Source organism: Notothenia rossii, assembly GCF_949606895.1.
Source record: "Notothenia rossii genome assembly, chromosome: 4".
Taxonomy (NCBI): Eukaryota; Metazoa; Chordata; class Actinopteri; order Perciformes; family Nototheniidae; genus Notothenia; species Notothenia rossii.
This window is the reverse complement of record NC_136902.1, coordinates 72,725,226-72,738,252: the sequence shown is the minus strand read 5'-3', so window position 1 is coordinate 72,738,252 and position 13,027 is coordinate 72,725,226. Positions and strand designations below refer to the sequence as shown.

Below are 13,027 nucleotides of genomic sequence, written 5' to 3'. Positions count from 1 at the left end.
ACCTTGCTTCAGGCTCAGAGTGTGCATGCCTGGCTGCAGCACTGTAGTTTAATGGGACTCCATTGTCCTGCAGCTGTGAGGCCTCGTTGCTGTGCGCCATGTTTGACAAGAGCTTATGTAAAGAATGTGGGCACACACCTGCTCCACTGAAGTCGTTCAGGGCCAGAGGGCATGGAAACAGTGTGTGTTTGTGAGGACTCGGGATACTTGGCTATGCCAACTGTTGCATCTCACACCACCTATCTTGTGTTACTGCCCATTGTGTCCCCTATACTGCGAGATCTGTAATATTATGAGTGGTGACAATAGAGATCAAATCGGAGGTGAAGTTCGGAGGCTTAAGTTACCCAAGTGAAAGTTTAGGGAACAGTCGCGCTGTGTGCCTTGTAAAACCCATTCCCTGGTGTAACTAAATCTGTTTTTGCTTCCGTTATCTACACGTTGTAAGACGACACACAATAGCTGTAAGGCTTCGACCTCTGTCCGCGGTCCACAAACCTCTGAAACGATACCCTGGGATGGACTTTTCCTCCTTTGTCCCCGTGTTCTCCAGCTGGACTGCTCCTGGACTCTGTGTGGTTTTCAGTCCGGACTTTCCGAAGAGGAGTGACGTTAAAGATAATAGACATGGGGCTAATGTGTTCACCGCAGTGTCTGCAGAAACACTCGATGAGAACAACAGATGATCATCTCTTGCGAACAGTACCCCAATTGAGCCCCCAATGGTCACAAAGTCCAAACCAGGGCAGCTTATGAATTGAAAACTTCATATGAATTGTGGATGCTACTGGTGACAGGAATGCTAATACTAATGTTCTTTCCATTGAAATAAGCAGATGGTAGTTGTATTTCAAATCATATATACACACCATCATCTGCTATCTGTCTCCTTTTTTTTTTTAAATGTTGTTTTTATACTACTGCTGCCGTATTCAGGAGGTTCCTTCCTCGTTTTTGTTGAGCTGAGAACACTTCGTGGACGGGTTGTTGTGCCTGCCCTGGGCCCTCCCCCACTCAATCCTCCGGTCTCTAATTGCCCCACACCGCAGCTCATCAGCCCCTTCCAACATAATAACAGCATAGTCGCCCCAGGGGCATCATGCCATCCAGAGCTGTCTCGTCTTCCTTTTGTTATCTCGCCTATATTGAATGTTAGCCCTTTGTTATCGCCTGTGTTTCCCCCTCATCAGCACCACTGATCATATTTCTTAAGCTAAATGAGAAGACACAATGATGGATGCATGCTAGGGACTGTCTACACTCACTGCTAAATGTAATCTTTATCTTTGACACTTGAGGATACCTATCTCCTTCAGGATATCTGCTCCATCAGTGGGTGGCAGTGTTTATTCGATGTAAATGTATTCATAGTATGACCATTTCTGGGGTGACAAGTTTTCCCCTTGGACGATAACCCCTCTCTGTGACCATCACCCCCACCCCAGGATGGAAGCACTGTTGTGTATCTGCCAGCTGTAAACCCCCACCTCACCATGGTGTTTTCATTCAAGTGTAAGTGCTCCTGCAGCTTCGGCTCCTGTCTGAAAAGAAGCTCTGCGTACAAAGAGACCCACTGTCTCAGCATGAAGCACGGCACGCTGGCACCAGCCTCGTGCCTTGCCTCCAGTTTAGCTATTGCATGTGGTGAAGGGATTTTTATCTTACAACAATCATGCAGACAAATAGCAAAAGCTATCATATTTTGTCACAGGTCTTCTGTTTTTCTATTGTGTATTGATTCAACGTAAAGTGTTTACATTGGTGATGACAACCAATAACCCTGGGGGTAACCCTGCAATTATGGAAAGGAGGAAAAGCTCAACTAACTAAAAATAAAAGACGTATCCAAATACCGTATTTGTATATTTGAGTAAAATGTATGTCCAGTTTGTATTACGAATTGGTGTGATGAAAGAATTGGATAAGAGTAAGAATAGTAACAGAAAATTAACTCTTAAATAGTTGGCTGAAAATAATCAATAAATACTTGTATAAATAGTTGGCTGAAAATAGTAGATACAAGTTTAAATATCGTAACAGATACATGGTGAAAAGCATCAAGCCTCTGAATGTAATCAGAATGCAAACCTGACCAAACTTAAACAGTTGGACTAAATTAAAGTGTGTGAAAACATTATAGTAACACGGTGGGCCGTGTTGAAAGGGTTCTTGATAGGGATGTGGGGATATGTCGGAGAACATTTTTTTTAAGCCATTGAAACACATTACCTGCTGTGCTGTGATTTAAAGTGGACCGATCATGCTATATTTGAATAATATAATGTAGGACCATACCTATATAAGGCATATTTATACTTTTTATTTTTCAAAATACCAAACAGGTCATGCATTTTAGCCATTCCTCATTTCGCTCAATTTAACACTGTCTTTGCACGGGCTGATTCTGTGAGAACAGCCCCATCTACAGGCCTGGCATATGTACTACAGCGTCTCCAGCGCTTTCCAACGGCAATGTCCGTGGCTGTCTCCTCCTGATTGGTGGAGTTGGCCCAATAGCCATAGCGCCACTTCTGTGACGTCATATAAGTGTTCAAATCTGGATCAGTCTGTATCAGATCCGTTGCAGCCCCCTTTTTAAGAGATTTGGGCATGGAGGAAAATAGAGAGGGTTGTGTTTTCTGACACTTGGTGAGTTCCCTGGAACACCGGGGACACATATTCATGTATACAAGACGTACAAAAGTGCATTTTGCATGATAGGTCACCTTTAAGTGAAGGGACAGTAGTTGTGTGTGTGTATAAAGACGGAGGAAAAAAAGAAATGGTGGTCCCCTCCTTAGGCTAAAGGAGTAAGTGGATATAGAAATGGCTTCACTGTGCTCTGATGGACTTTGCGGGCAGTGTGTCTTATTTACCGTCTGCCACTGTAATCATATCATGGGATTTTAATATTGTGGATCGATTTTAGAGGCAATGATTTTCCAGATCATGGTACACTGCATTAAGCTGAAGATCCCTGAAGAGCCTTAACATAATCAAGAAATAAGATATGGATGTTATAAAGCTATGATGTGTTAAGTATCAGACTATAGTGGTCAATCGATTTACCAAATTGTGAACTTTTCCTTTAACCAAGTATTGATAGTATACATTGATAGTATTTTCAATATACAACTCTGTTCACTGAGCAACCGAGAGCAACAGAGAGCCTGAAGTTGAACAATATTAAATTCCAAAAATAGCACTTTGTCCCAGTTTTTGGCAGTTTAGAGACACTTTCCTTCCAGTATACCCAGTCTCCACTTGGAGAGCAGGAATATGCCATGTCCCCACTGTTCCAATGTATTTAAGTAAATGGACAGAAGATGGGGTTATGTTTCCATATTGCTGATTAAATATTTTAGATTCGTTGGTTTATCCTTACTCTGCTCCTGTGCAGATGCCAGTGAGCTGTTAATCTCCGGCAGGATATAATGAACCAGCGCAGGGTATATCATGCCTAAATTGTCACTGACAGCTTCCTAGCACAGCCTTTTTCATAAAATCGTATCAGCTCTTTTTAAAACATTTTTCATAGCGTAGCATGGTTAAGAGTTTTAACCGTTGCTAAAAGAACCAAGAATTATAAGTGAGCATCTTCAAAAGTACTTTTTGTCTGAGCTCAGCAACTTGGCGATTCTCGAGGGTTTTCTAGCTAATTCAAATGCCGTCCTTGCTAATTTGGCATGTTGCATTAAGTACAAGCTAAGAAGCAGATCTTATGGCCTGTACTTGGCACATTATTTTAGTAATAAAACAGGGTCACTTGGATTTCCAGGCACACCCATCCCCAACTCCTCTAGGATATTGCACACACCATGCACTTAATATGTTTATATTTGTATTATTAACCCAAATATCCCAAGCTCTGTGCAGCCAGGTTCGCTGAGTTCACAGCGGCTGTGTTATTTCACACCAATGCAACAACACGCTCCCCACATAATTGCATATTACATCTACTTTGACAAATGGATATGTTGATATTCCCAGTTGGAATCCATCATGGTCTGTGTTTGCACGCCCATGTCACGTGATTATTTTAGAATACATTTGTGAGCTATTACTCAAGGCCACTGCTGGGCTAAGCTAATCTGAAAAATAAATAATGGTGCTGCAGTGTTGCCAATGAATTGATTATTGCTGTTGTATTATCGGTAACATTACATTAACAATATAAAGCTGGGCTTGGTTTTCAGCTGGCTGCAAAATATTTACTGGCACTAAAAGCCTGTGACAATAATGATAGTGTAGATTTACATGCGTCTGAGAGGCATCTATGAATGTGTCTTAATGTTAAGATGCAAGCATTGTTAAAATGCTTAAAACCTGCATTATAAATAAATGATCAACTCGTTAAAAAATCGAATCAAAATTGATATTCAGAAGGAGGGCAACTAAAGGTAATCAAGACATGATATGTTGGGGTGTATTAGAAAAACAATTACGTATTCACACTTCCAGAACACGTGAATCCCAGGTTCACATTTCTTTTCTTTTTGCTCCATTTTGTTCTCCACCAATTCATGTGAGAAATATCTGATTTCTCAGCTAATAAATGCTAAACTCCCTAGTTTCTAACTGTCTGTGTGCCACTTGGTGTTGGGGGGGGGGGGGTTTGTCAGTTAGATTTTCCAACAACATTGAGGAGAGATCTAGGAGTGAATCATAAACTGTTTGTATAAAAAAACTATAAAGCTCTGTAGAGCTGACGGGAACTTTAGAGTTAGGTGAACTGCAGTCTGTCACTACTAGTGGTTTACCCTTCAGATGAGATGTTGTTATTTGATCCATTATTTGTATGAAATATAATTCGAAAAAACGTTGTTGCTGTGTTCTAATAAATCTACTCTAGAAGAAACAGGGTGTTCTAGTAGTGCAACAGACTCCAGTCAAAGTCCAGCTTGATTTTTCACTTCAGCTGTATCAAGTAAACAAACACAGAACATGACCTTGCTGCTGAGAAACACATGGAGCCTATACAAAAAAAAAGCACTGAGCAACTGATGGCAGCCCATATGGATGCATTGGCAATGTTGTTGGCTTTAATAGGGAGAAAAATGGAGCATAAACTCCATGAAAGGCTGGGTAACGCTAACCATGACAGGCAGCAAGCGTGTCGTGGGAGGTGCTGATAATCTGAGTGAGAGGGATTCTCTTTGAACATATTTTGAGTAAAGAAGTAGCCTTGCATCTTATGCTAGCAGTGTGTCTGAGTGTTTTCCCGTCTTCTGAGGCTTGCGTGTCCACACATTTCTCCAGCTGTCACATCACATTTTCAAATCAACTATACGCTACGTCTTTGTTCATTCAAAACCCCTACCACATGCATTCCACTCATATTCCAGCTCATGTCGTTTTCTCTGAGGAATGGGTTCTTCAGAAAAACCTCACACAAATCATCAGACACTCTTAGTGGTTAAGAGACTGAACCCCCTGCTGAGGCTTCACTGTGGCTTAGCTCTGCTTCTGTGTTGGGGGCTAATCGCTGTTTTGATTAGTCTTTTTTTACCCAAATCTGTTTGCACGAAGCACCGATCCCACGGCCATGTTGAATGAAAGGGTTTATCAGCTTAAGCCTGTTGTAAGGAGCACGAGAGGTCTCATCTTTTCATTGTGGAACGAGAGCGGCCCTCGGACACAAGTGTCCAGGCAATTAGAGACGCCGGGGCCTCAAAGACAGATTACTGCGTTGTGGCCGGCGTCTTTCTTGTCCCACACATTGTTCAGTCGCTGTTGAAACACATGATGGTGGATGCTGGTTTCTCAAAGGGCAGCAGAGGAGGAGATTTGCAGTCACAGGGCTCATATTTTTGGGAAGATTATTTGGATGCAACATCAAGTTATAGACTTCATAACTCAAAATGGTTTTCTTACAGACTGTTGGTACCAGTTAGTCTTGCATCTCAATGCAGTAGCAGTCTCCACATGTTTAGAGGCCAACATATTATGTCTCCTTTTTTTTCTATGGAAACATAACATCAGGGTAGCCTTGTGAAGTAGTGTGTATGCTACTGTAGCTATAGGAGTGTAATCAATCCCAGTGAGCATGTTCATTTCCTGTACTATTGATATTGAGTGATGTAAAAAAATACACAAGCCATTTCAACTTCCTTTAAAACAAAAAATTGCATTTTTATAGATATTATTTTCTGTATACACTCAAATGTGTCACTTTTACTTATTTCACTTATACAGTCTTCAATTCTGCTTCAATTAGTTTCGCCTGGCGTCTGGAAAGATTGTGACTTCATTACTTCAATTATTATGACTACCTTTTTTTAAATGGCATATGAAGAGATGATAGTAGCACACAAGAGCTGTGTTGTTCACTCAAAGGTTAAAGCTTAAGATGCAGTCCCCTGGCTATTGCTATAAAATGTCAAATTGTTGCTCAAGCATTCAAACACCTCCAGTTTTTGCCAATTGTTTTTTAGGAAATTAAAAAATACGTAGTTTGCAATGTCTCAAAGTCAAAATATTGTTTTAAATTGAAATGCATTTTTCTAATCATCGTGGATGTGAGCAGGACCTGAGGCTTACTACTTTTATGGTTTCTTCCTCTGGAGGAAATGAACTTGCAGAAAGAATATGAGCTTTAAAGTGAGACCCTTTCTGCTGATGAGACTTGTAGCCCATGAGGTGTTATATTGAGTTTGGGGACCGTGCGAGTATGGGGAGTGGGTAAACACAGACGTAATATTTAACCCTCCTTCTACTCCACAGTTCACCAGTATGTCACTCGACACCTGCTCATTTGACAGAGCAAAAGCAGCAGTGCTCTTTAAGACCAAAGGTAACATGTTTTGGCTCTGACAACCTCGGTCTGTGTGTTGTGGCTTTCCTAAAGGTGTAATATAGACTACACCGGGATCATTAAGTGTATTTAGTGTAGCCGCATCAAAACCCAAGCGTTTGTTTGCACACAATCTCCCATCGAAGCTTACAGAGTTGATGCAGAAAGAAAACGCCAGATGAAGGTTTCATGTCAGGAATTTCTCTGTTTTTCTGCCAAGTCGTATACCTTTTCCCCCTCTCCCTTTTCATCTATCATATAATTATAGTGTGTAACTAGCGGGAGGTATGTACTATGTTTTTAAAAGGCGGAAAGGGAGGGAATAAAGCTAAATAATTACCGTTGCGGATGAAAATATGACTGTAGGTTTGTCTGGTATGAATGAAACCAAGCTTAAAGAGAGAGGTGAGATCCGATCCATAACGCCCAGTTTATTTTATCTATGCTTCTTTGTCAAGAGTGCTCTTTGTAGCTGAAAACCAGACATGTGGAATCATTTCTCTCCTGTCCACGGAGTTCTTCTGCGTGGCCAAACCCCCTTGAGAAACAAAGGCTTCAACATCACTTCATCGCTTCCCCTCAACGCTTTGTTGCTCCAGGTGTCCACTGTCTGAGAAATCGAGATGAACTGCAGATAGAACGTGTGTGTGCAAAAAATATTTTAAAAAGAGAGAAGAAAATAGCCAGAACTTTCAGCAAGGCTGTCTAAATCTCACAGGTGTTTTATGAAACTCTCCCTCAGTTAGACTCCTTTTTAAGCTTGAGAGGAGAAGTGAGGGTGAAGAAAATCCTTTCAACTTGGCTGTGGTGAGAGCAACAATCTGGGTATGGATCTACTAGTCGGGTGGAGATATGTTCAAAATGTCTGCTGTAATTCCCCTGTCTAATTACTAGCATAATCTCAATAAAAGTGGTATTTGACATCTCTTTTGCTGTTGGCTGAGATTGGGGTTTTCTGTTTTCTAAGGCACAGCAATTCCCATTGACAGAGCTGTGGATTCTACAGTTAAAAGCACAAAACAATGTATAATGCCTTGGGAATAAAGGTGGGAGTGACTGTACATAGTCTGGCTTTCTAGGCGTCCTTTGGGCTAACATGTTCTTCCCTTATCCATTCTCAGAAAGGCGAAGCGGAGCCAAGTTAAATACCTGGCGTAGCCTCAAAGCTCCAAATGGTTCTACGGAAAGCCGAACCGTTAGTGTAAGTTTGTGGATAGAGATAACAGATTGCATGTCTTTTGTGGCCAGTTAGTTGCCAGTTTGATAAATGGGCGTACCAAACACTGTTCTGGGCTATTGGTAATAATACACTGGGGCTTATCAAGTTCAACCCCTTTGAACTTGATTCTGCTGGCATAAGAGACAAAGTACATCAAGAGTATAAATATATTAAGAGTAACATTTAAAAACACAAGTATTTCTTTACACTAAAACATAGTTGTTTGGTTTGATTCAACTGGCTTGGTGAAATAGCTTATTTCTTGTTCTACAGCCTCCTGTCAATAGTGGTCTTTTTTTCTGCTCCTTTTCCACTCAGCCCTTCTTCCGTTGTGGGACCTTTGAGTTATTTTGGCCTTGAAAGCCAAACATGCTGTCCCAGAATGTTCTCTTCATTGATTATTCTTGATTTACGTTATCGCCCACAGGACATCAGAATAAGACATTCATTCAAGCATGCAACCTTTGTGTCCTTTTTTCCTTTTAGATTAAAGACAGCTATGAAAAGCAGGAAGGAAATGGAGCATTTTCAATGATCTGTATCATCTTTGATCTTCAATTAGCAGCCATTGCTTACCATAATATTCCATGTAGAATTCCTCAAATTTCCATTTGCTTTTGATGCTAATTCAGACCTAGGCTTTCACATCAGCCTGCTGTGATTATGAATGTAACTTCTGATTTTCAGGATTTATGGCTTACAACAAATAACACTACTGCACCTCATTATGCAAACATCCAGAGAACCCTGAATGATGATAATCTGTTCCAGTCACAGTCTGTTTAAATACTGAAAATGCCAGTGGGGATATGCTGGTGGTTTCAGGGTTTAGAGATGCAGTGGACGGTTATCACGGTTTGTGTACTTGGCACAAAGTTAACAGATTGAGAGACAAGAAACATGAGCGAGGATCCCACCACGATCCCCGGCCTGCTTTTGTGTTTGCCAGTGGTGAAGTGTGAGCAGCTGTAGGAGGATGCCAGCATGAGGACTGAAATAATTACCACAGTATGCTAGCTTACTCAACACTGTTTGACTGCAGCTGTTTCCTTTTGCCGGTGAAAGAAATTCAAAGGATGTAATGTAGCTTAAAAAAAATAGGAAGTGGAGCCATAACTACCTTGCAGCGATTTTCTTGACTGGTGCAATTTTGGAAAGTAAATACACATAAAGTTTAATGGTTTGAGTCTGTGACACAGAGTGGGAGCTGACACTTAAGTGTGGACAGGACCTGTCCAAAGATTTATGATCAACCTGGAGGGTGTGCGCATACAGCATTCCGCTATGTTTTTTTTTTTATAGACTCCACCCTCACAGCACTGTCCTCTTCCCTTCAACACAAAAGAGAGCAGGACGGGCAAACTGGGTCAGGTTTCCTTCTATTTCTGGCATGTATGTGATTCTTCCCTCTCATCGGGAATTTGGTTGTTTTTTGTTTCTTTTTCTATGAGGTGCAGAGGTGAGAAAAGCTCCCAAAGCAGCTTTTAAACTATCAGAAATCCTTAAAGCCACTGAAAATGTGGTCTCAAATATTTCATCACATATATGGCTTAATGAGTTAGGGGTAAAACATCCTCAGTCCTCTGAGAATCTGTTTTATTAGGGCGTTATGTTCCTGTTTTGATAGACCACGGTCCTTGTTACATAAGCAAACAACCCCACATCTGTCTTCACATTTTCATTCATGTTGTTGTTCATGGAAGTATGTAACGTCCCCTTTTTCCACCTGAGCTTAGCCTACTTTAAACCAGTGAGAAGAGCTGAAAACAAAATCAGCAGAGGCAGGAATGTCTCATGTGAAATAATTGAAACCTTTGTGCAGTCATGTACTCGTTGTTAACGGTGTGAAGCTGGTTGAGAGGTATGTTTTCAAGGCCGATTCGATTGTGTGATAACAACATCATTTGATATTTTTAAATTTGTGCTTAATGTAGGCACAGATTCTTCGTTCATGCACCAAGCTCAAGGTCCTTTTGATAATTGCATTCACAGACATGGTGGGTTTTTGCCTCTCAGCAACATCCCCCTGCCCAGCCATTTCCCAGATGAGCAGCACTATGTCATCTCCGTCTGCCAAACGCAGCCGCTGAAAAATGGAAACACTCCAACAGGCAATTGCTTTAGCCAAAATTATGCTAAACAGGCAGTTCATTCGCATGCTGCACTGCTCCCGTGATGTGTATATCTTTTTTTGCTCAACACATTTAGTGGATTGTCTATCTTCATGATTTGTTTCCCTCCCTGCACAGACAGAGACATCAACATGAATGTTTTTCCAGTGATTATGAGCGAGGGCTGTGCATTATTGTGCAGACATGTATCTCACAGTTTCCTGTTTTCCATTAGTGAAGCCCGAGTTTCAAGTTTGTTTCCAGAGTGTGTGCCACTCTTCCTGCGCACTTTCTCAGACTCTAACAATAGTCCCCTCGTCACTGGCCCCTCATAATCCTCTTTACACCCCCTCCCCTCCCCTTCCCTCCTCCACCTTCAATCTTTTCCTCTTTCCATCTTCTTCCCTCCATCCATAGGCCAAGCAACTCGCTGACTTGTCAAAAATGCAAATCATGCAGAGATGTTAAATGCAGCATATTAAAATGTTAGGAAATAGTGCAGAGCTGCTTATATGGAAGTTAGTAACAGAGACTTGTATGTGTAGTCTAGAGGAGGCTGAGTTATAGATATAAGCTTGACTGCCCAGCTGCTGCCAGAATGTTGTTGCCATTTTTATTTGTTGCTCTCATTACTATTTTATGAGTGTACCTTTATGGCAGCTGGCACATTCGACAGCAGATCAAGACAATAGCAAGACAATAGCTCCACTCCTCTTCCTCCCAGTATTTTGTGTTGTTGTTTTCCTTGTGTTTTATAGAATATTCAGCTTTGATATCGCTCTCTGTGGTCTCTGTGTCTCTCCATGTGTTGAGAGGAAGAACAAAAAAAAAGAGTGTATTGTTTTACATTCATTTGTTCAGTCAATTTCTTTTATCTTAAAAATCAATCTACGTTCTTTGTTTGTACAGGATGTTTAACAACTGTGTTTGCATAGAGATGCTCCATGTGGATACTTAATGTCAGTAAGATACTATTAGGTTAAACATCTTAATATAGTTGAAGCTTCTTATCACACAGGGGGGTCCGTAGATCTTTTCATGTTCCTTCCAAATGAGCAGCCCTTTTCTCCTGACTCCCCTCTTTTATTGCTCAAAAGATTATGTCAGCTTGATTAAAAATGTAATTATTCACCCATTTATCCCTTTATGCTTCAAACCGCCTTTGTTTGTTCAATGGAATGGCAACTGATGGGTGGTAAATGCAGATCAAGGGCGGGGGGGTAGCCCTCGGTCTTGAGCTTTGGTGGCCAGCTTCCCCTGAACTGCTGATGTGTTGATCGCAATGGGAACTAGAAACAGTGCAGCTTATGAAGTCAAACCCTGCTCACAGCGGTGGTGGCATCGTTCCCGTGCCGACAGCACAAGGGCTGCTCTTTTCTTTCCACCCTACAGAGTGATCCCTGCCCTGCTGCCCCGGGCCACAACAAGCCTCGTTGTCACTCAAGTCGAGTGAGGGGCCTGAAAGGCACGGACACTCCAGAAATCCACTTCAAACTAACAATTGGAGCATGCTGATACATGGCGTTAATAGGCTTTTATGAGTAGGTTGAGGTAGTATCATTAGCAGGGTTTAGGTGAAAGTGAAATCAATGCAACTGTTTCAGGTGATGCATAGGAAGTTCTTTCTGTGGATGTGTTTTTGGATAGTTTGGATTAATAGTGGCCTGTGAACCATGTCCTTCCTGAGTACTGGAGCGGGGCCTCATCAGCTCCCACAATACTCAATATATGCAAAGCCGACACTTGACAGGGCTTGTTAAGCATCAACACTACACACCTCATTTATTTAAATATGGGTAATTATTACCGTTAATAAAATCTCTGCTCAACTCACTCCCTTTGTGTTTCAAGATCAGTAGAGGAACTATTTTTTCAAGCTGCAAAGTGGAATACATTTACCAATTATCTTTACAACCAAGCAATTTAGCATGGTCACATTTACAAGCATTCAATAAACTACTGAGGGATGATAGAGATGACGTGATGTTAAACATTAATCCAACATTTTACAGAGTTGCTGGAATGTCTTGTATGACAAAAAAAAAAACCTTGAACCTTGTTTCATCATTCATCGGTGGAAATAAACATGATAAACGTGTGTGTGTGTGTGTGTGTGTGTGTGTGTGTGTGTGTGTGTGTGTGTGTGTGTGTGTGTGTGTGTGTGTGTGTGTGTGTGTGTGTGTGTGTGTGTGTGTGTGTGTGTGTGTGTGTGTGTGTGTGTGTGTGTGTGTGTGTGTGTGTGTGTGTGTGTGTGTGTGTGTGTGTGTGTGTGTGTGTGTGTGTGTGTGTGTGTGTGTGTGTGTGTGTGTGTGTGTGTGTGTGTGTGTGTGTGTGTGTGTGTGTGTGTGTGTGTGTGTGTGTGTGTGTGTGTGTGTGTGTGTGTGGCAAAATGATCCTTTTTCTAAATGTAGTGTCCATGTTTGACTGCAGAGGTAACCAACAAACCATTTTAAAATAATGACATGTATGTATTACCATGCAATGTTCCTTTTTCTGGTCTATATAGAATACAGTAATACTAATTTAAGATGGCAACATATAGAAATGCAGAACACAGATGGTTTGTCTTCTGCTTCCACCAATCTCTTTAAAGCACGTTCTTCTTCTACAGGCAGACTGCTTTAGAAATATCATTAGTACAATGAAAGGGATCTTTGACCAAAATACCATGCTTTATTTTTCACTCCTCTAAAGCTCGGCTCTGTGCTGCTCATCATGGCCTAATGGAACACAGCACTGCAGCAATCAAGCAGCTGTTTGGTATCAATCAAACACACCTCCCAACGCCATTTTTCTAGATGGTAGGTGTTCCCAGAGAAATCTGAGTAAGGAGACATCGACATTTTGAATCAATTTTAAGTTATTGCAATTGGAAAAATATACTGTGGTTATAAACTGATCTGT

At 41.3% G+C, this 13,027-nt stretch overlaps 1 protein-coding gene across 1 annotated transcript in view; it reads left to right on the top strand.

Annotated features, from left to right (window-relative positions):
• The window catches only part of nxn (nucleoredoxin), a 51,490-nt gene that overhangs the window by 7,000 nt on the left and 31,463 nt on the right, over nucleotides 1-13,027 (top strand). The gene's annotated exons all lie outside the window — the stretch shown is intronic.